Raw genomic sequence first — 6,000 nt, forward strand, 5'->3', positions numbered from 1 at the left:
GACGGGGTGAGGGGGCTGACATCATCGCGTGGAAAGAGGACTATATGTTCTTCATGCGTTGGTGCAGATTGTGCAGTATTTGTGTTTCCTGACAGCGACGAGCAAGTACTGTTGTGACAAAATAAACAGCTTCACCAGTAAAGCTTTAGAGTTGCTGCCAGGTACCGGCACGCGTACAAGCTCCCAATGACAGTGTTGTCGTTGTGATTTCTGTACAACACACTCGCCTTCCTCACTGCGATGAAGCTATAAACAGATTGAAACACAGTCGAGTTAAAACGACCTGCCAGAATCTCCGACCATTCCGCGGGCCATTGTGTTTTCTCGGAGTTTAACATTTTGAAAAGTGAGGTTTGGAAAAACAAAAATACGCTGGCATACACTGTCTGCTGAAGGGAGCTCAAACTAATAATGCGATTGTGTATAGAACAGTACTGAAAATGGGTGTTTAGCGATATAATGCACATATTTCAATTTTAAAGTCTTGCAGTGTAGCACAGATGCTATGGTTGTTGGTTGGACTTTAGCAGCATACAATCAAGGGCCACTTCATTAGTTATGACTTCCTGATACCAAATTGGACCCACCTTTGGGTCTATTGGGTGCTCTATTGGACTGAGATCTGTTGAGTGTGGAGGCCATTTGAGTACAGTGAACTTGCAGCAGATGGCCGCCCCTCCCTGAGCCTGGTTCTGCCGGAGGTTTCTTCCTGTTAAAAGGGAGTTTTTCCTTCCCACTGTCGCCAAAGTGCTTGTTCATAGGGGGTCATATGATTGTTGGTTTTTTCTCTGTATCTATTATTGTATGATCTACAGTACAATATAAAGCGGCTTGAGGCAACTGTTGTTGTGATTTGGCAAAATTGAATTGAATTGAACTCATTGTGATGTTTAAAAAAACAGTTTGAGATTATACGAACTTTCTGGCATAACATTTCATCCTGCTGAAAGCAGCCATCAGAAGATGAGTACACTGTGGTCATAAAGGAATAGACATGGTCAGCAGCAGCAGTAGGCTGTGGCATTTAAATGACACTCAATTGGTTTTAAGAGTAAATATCCCCCACAACTTTACACCACCACAACATTGCACTTGGTTAGTGCAGACTGGATCCATGCATTTATGGTGTTTATGTCAAATTTTGTCCCTACAATCTAGATGTCACAGGAGAAAATGTTTTTCTAATTCCCCATTGTCAAAATTTGATGAGCCTGTATAAATTATAGCCTTGTTTTCCTGTTCTTAGCTGATAGGAGCAGCGCCAGTGTAGTCTTCTACTGGTGCTACACATCTGCTTCAAGGTTGTTGTGAATTCAGAGATACTCTGGTTGTAACAAGCAGTTATTTGAGTTACTGCTCCCTTCCTATCAAGATTGAAGCAGTCTAGCCATTCTCCTCTGACCTCTGATATCAATAAGACATTTTTTGCTCAGCACACTTTCCCTCTGCCGCTCACTGGACAATTTCTCGTTTTGGACCATTCTCTGTAAACCCCAGGGTTGGTTGTGTGGAAAAATCCCAGCGGATCAGCAGTTTCTGAAATACTCAGACCAGCCCGCCTGAAATTCAGTAGTTTGTCTTGTGCATGTCTACATGGCTAAATGCATTGGATTGCTGCCATGTAATTAGCTGATTAGGTATTTGCATCAAAAAGGAGTCGAAGTGGTTGTTGAGTGCATGTCATTGGATATGTTTTGCTGTACCACTGTTTTAATCAGGAGTTATCTATGCGATATGTGATACTAGCACACCATATTAACACACAGCCAGTGCAACCAGCACAAGTATCATACACCCATACAGTAGTTACTCTTAAACTATTCATTAATGTATGCCATCATGTTGACTGATCCACCAGTTTAATTCAGACTGTTATAATTAGACTGAGCACAAATATCGACGCTCTTGTCAAAATTGTGTGATCATATTGTTCATCTGGATAATACGCAACCCTAATGCATGTATAAACAAGTGTTACATCTCTCACATATTCTATTTTAAAGTGTCTTTCATGTCCGGACAACAGACAAGACAACAGCAACAAAAAGGCAACCCCAACAGATACTGTAACTGCGTAAACGGGGGCCATAAAGAGGCCTCTGTAGCCCAAAAGCATGCAGGTGGCCGGTTAGCTTCGGTGTAACTATGTGATGGAGCAAGAATACAGAAAGTCAGCTCCATGGCGCTGACTGGAACAGCCAATGGCAGACAATGAAGCCTGACAGCCTTTCACATCAGCTCGAGTTAACCAGCTGTGAAGGGAACACCTGCCACTGATTAATAAAGAATTACAGCAACAATGCCATGTGTGAAAATTGCTGTACTGATTGTTGAACTAACAACATTAGCCCCAAAAGGTGGAACAAGGAGGTGAAACATAAGATTATTCTGTAAAGGACTCACGTATGTCCAAAAAAAACCAAACCCATCCTCAAATGTTTTGCCATTTTAAATGTGTTTAATGCTCACTGACTTTAAAACTAATGGGTAATTTATCTCACATTATTACAAAATAATTTAATTAATTAAAAATAGTTAAACTTCATTTATAATAATGCAAACACTTATAGTGAGTTACTTACTGAGGAGTGTGGTTGTGCATACTTGATTTTTGTAATACAAACACTTGCTGTTAATCTTAATCTCACATATTTTATTCAGTGTTTTTTGATTATTATTATTTCGGCTGCACGGTGTTTAGACTTGGACTCTTGTGCATAATGTTGTTTGCAGTGTTTGTGTTGCAAAGAATGGAGTATTAATAGGCCACCATGACTGAGACTCCTGTAGTGATTAATGGCTCCCAGTCAGCGTTGTTGTTCAAATGTTAATGAAACCAGTGTTTCCGTAATAGTGCGGTGTATGGGACAAACACATCGGACAGGGATCTCTGCCTCCTAAAACTTATTGTAGATAATCTGAACAGGAACTCGTAAGTTTCTTAAAAAGCCACAAGCCAGATAAGGGATGTCAGTAGAAATAGAGTGATTGTAGAGAACCTTTAACAAAAAAGGCAATAACCCTGAATTGTGAATAATGCAAAGCTACTTTAGTGAAGTTCCAGAATAATGTAGCTTCCTTACTTATTTTTATTTGCATATGTATGTTCTGTATGTTTATGCCGATAGTCTATCGCCTATCTTGGCACTACTTGCTCACACTTCTCCCTCCTTGCTCTGTGTCTTAGATTTATAAAATCCCATCTTCAAAGATGAACATGTTTCCAAGTTTGTAATCAGTCTGCCTCTGAATTCTGAGCTCCCTTGGCCTTGAACATATCCTATTTCTCGAAGACCAATAATAACACCCTTCTCTGTTTGCTTGCTTCGCTGTAGAATCGTGTTGATGTACTCTCCAGGCGGTGGGGAAAAGAGGCTCTCTGGAGACAGTGTGTCCTAGTATGTCCAACTGCTCGTTTTCCTTTATGAATTCATTGGTCTCTGACCAACTTGGTAAAGCCCAGAACAGTTTTCAAGGATATCTAGGGAATCTCGAAGACATGCCGCTGTAGTAGATCAATATTGATGTTACTGTCATAGCCACAAAAAACAGCGTTGCCTTGAGGTGCTATTAAATTAAATATTAATTTTTATGTGTGGGCATTGATTCAAACAGACTTAATTGCTTTTGAAGGGCATTATGTCAGAAGTAGGTGATCTGTCTATCTCTGATACTTTGTTTCTTACGGAGTCTTGTATAGCACGTCAATTCAATTCAGTCCCAACAATAGTCGCCTTCAAGGTGCTTCACCAGGTTAGTACATGTTAATGGTTTTTTTTGCAAACTAACAGCTTACAAGGTGACAAGTTTTAATGCTGTTTAATGCTTCATAAAAACTAAACAGGAAACAATAAAGTGCAGACTGTACTGCATAACACTGTACAGTATATCTATGTAGTTAATGCATGACTACAAAGATCGTGAATCCTATGTAAAAGCCTTTATGACATTCTGTAAACAAGGACACTGCTTTGTTTTGGTTATCAGGCAGTTTTGGAATGGATTTTAATATTTTACTGATCACATTTCAACATCATGTGAAAAAGAAAGTTTTGAAGCTTTAAAGCCATAAACATGCCGCCCCTTCTCTCTAAAACGAGGATGTCAAGTATGTCAAGGACTGCACAAAGCCCTGTGAAAACTTGGTTTTTCATATGACATGTAAAGCGCTTCTTGGCTCTGACATATACTGATGGACAGCCTGACAGTTCAGGGTTAGGAGCCTCTCAGCTCTGGCTGATAAGCTCAAAGTGGCACAATCGTTGCCATGTTGTATGGGACTATCTAAAATGTATATTTTTTATCTTTGTTGTGCATCTTATGTTTATTTTTGCAGAATCAAGTGCCGTGTCCTCCTTCTGTTATGTCTCTGATGCTACTCAGGACCTAATCTAGCAGCGATACCAGAGTTCTGCCCTGCACCCTTCTAACATAGTTTATCACTGTAAATTGAACCACAACACTTCAAACTACCCACTTTGAAGTATCTAATATAAACTCTGGATACAAATTGAATTATTATCATTTAATTTGCTTTCAAAATACATCATGTACAGATCCAAATACCTGATTAAAAAAAACACATGACATGTACATTAGGGGTGGGTTTTGATTATCGATTTATTGATTAAAATCGATTCTAGCTTGGATAACGTGATATCGATTCATTAAAATCCTGAATCGATTTTTTAATATAAATTTATTTTGCCCGAAACGTGAATCTCAGGTTAAACCGCACTAAATTTCAACAACCACCAAACAGCTAAAACAGTAAATGAGAGCAGGAACACGGATTCTGCACAAAGACGTAAACACAAAGCGCGGACCCGCCGACGGATCAGAATCAGTGAGATGTGCCTTTCTCACCCGACGGCACGTACACGGTCGGGGCTGAAAGCTGACAGCTCGCTGATCCTGATCCGTCGGCGGGTCCGCGCTTTGTGTTTACGCCCTTTTTGCGCTAGATTCAAAAGCTGCAGGTTTTTATCTCTCTCCAAACAATATTGACTGAACCAGCAGCAAAAGGAGATCCAAACTACACTTCACATAAACATCGTCATGAATTCCCTCTTATTGTTTTGCTGCCACCACGATAAAATCACACTTCATGCACAGCTCTCTCTCTTTCTCAGTATACTTCAAGAACAGTTTCCCATCTAAAAATCTCTGTTTTCTGCATTATTCGCTTGCTTGTTATGCACAAGTCTACCGTTGTTTACAGCGCTGTCGGCCGCTGTTATTTTCCTTTTACCTACTTCCGAAAAGAAAACCTAATTTCTGCCGTTCAACAAGCTTCTGAACAAATGTAAACTTTTTAAAATTATGCAAAATTGCAAAACGCTCAGCTGTGTCTCTAAAACCTCTGTAACTTTGCTCTGCTTCACTTCCGCAGCATCAGGTAATGTTCACATGTTGATTAATGGTTTTCTTTCATTTTTGATCTACTGCAGAATATTTTTATTAAATCCCAGGCCAGGAAAATCACCTTCATGTTTTTCTGTGTTTTATCCTCAGTTACTTTGACACAAAGGCATCTGCTGTAACGCTCACACCTTTGATAAAGTCTCGCAAGTGTCAGCTTTCTTTTTATAGATATAAAAATATGGAAATGTACTGATGCATGACCTGAATTATAATATTTCTGACTGTCTGAGGCAAAATTTCCCCGAATCGAATTGTGGATCAAATCGATTTGGGACCTTGTGAATCGGAATCGAATCGATTCTAGAAATCAGTGACGATACCCAGCCCTAATGTACATTGCTAGTTTATCAAATCACACTTGCTGAGCAGTCTTTACCTTCAAAATCAATCTCTCGGCTTCCCCTCACGTTCTCTCTTTCTTACATCATTCCCCATCTCAGACTCTGTGTTGACCTCTAAGAAGGAGAACAGAGATGAGTTTGTGTGTCATGTCTGCTGAGCTGTTTCAAACGCTGAATTTGAAATTACCTTTTAAAAAATTGCTCAGATTATGCTCATTTAATTTCTGTAGTGTTA

At 39.6% G+C, this 6,000-nt stretch overlaps 1 protein-coding gene across 4 annotated transcripts in view; it reads right to left on the reverse strand.

Annotated features, from left to right (window-relative positions):
* b3gat1a (beta-1,3-glucuronyltransferase 1 (glucuronosyltransferase P) a) overlaps window positions 1-6,000 on the reverse strand; it is an 88,840-nt gene that overhangs the window by 23,696 nt on the left and 59,144 nt on the right. Inside the window, exon 1 of one of the 4 annotated variants that reach the window (XM_086261283.1) lies at window positions 5,801-5,862. The exons of the other annotated variants lie outside the window; for them this stretch is intronic. The gene's annotated coding sequence lies outside the window, so the exon portion shown is untranslated. Of the gene's footprint in view, window positions 1-5,800; window positions 5,863-6,000 lie in introns of those variants that run through there. 4 annotated transcript variants of the gene reach the window in all.

This window comes from Aulonocara sp. 'chitande type north' Nkhata Bay, linkage group LG14, assembly GCF_057382095.1.
Source record: "Aulonocara sp. 'chitande type north' Nkhata Bay isolate Kocher_YH1m ecotype deep benthic linkage group LG14, A_spYH_male_GT1.1, whole genome shotgun sequence".
Taxonomy (NCBI): Eukaryota; Metazoa; Chordata; class Actinopteri; order Cichliformes; family Cichlidae; genus Aulonocara; species Aulonocara sp. 'chitande type north' Nkhata Bay.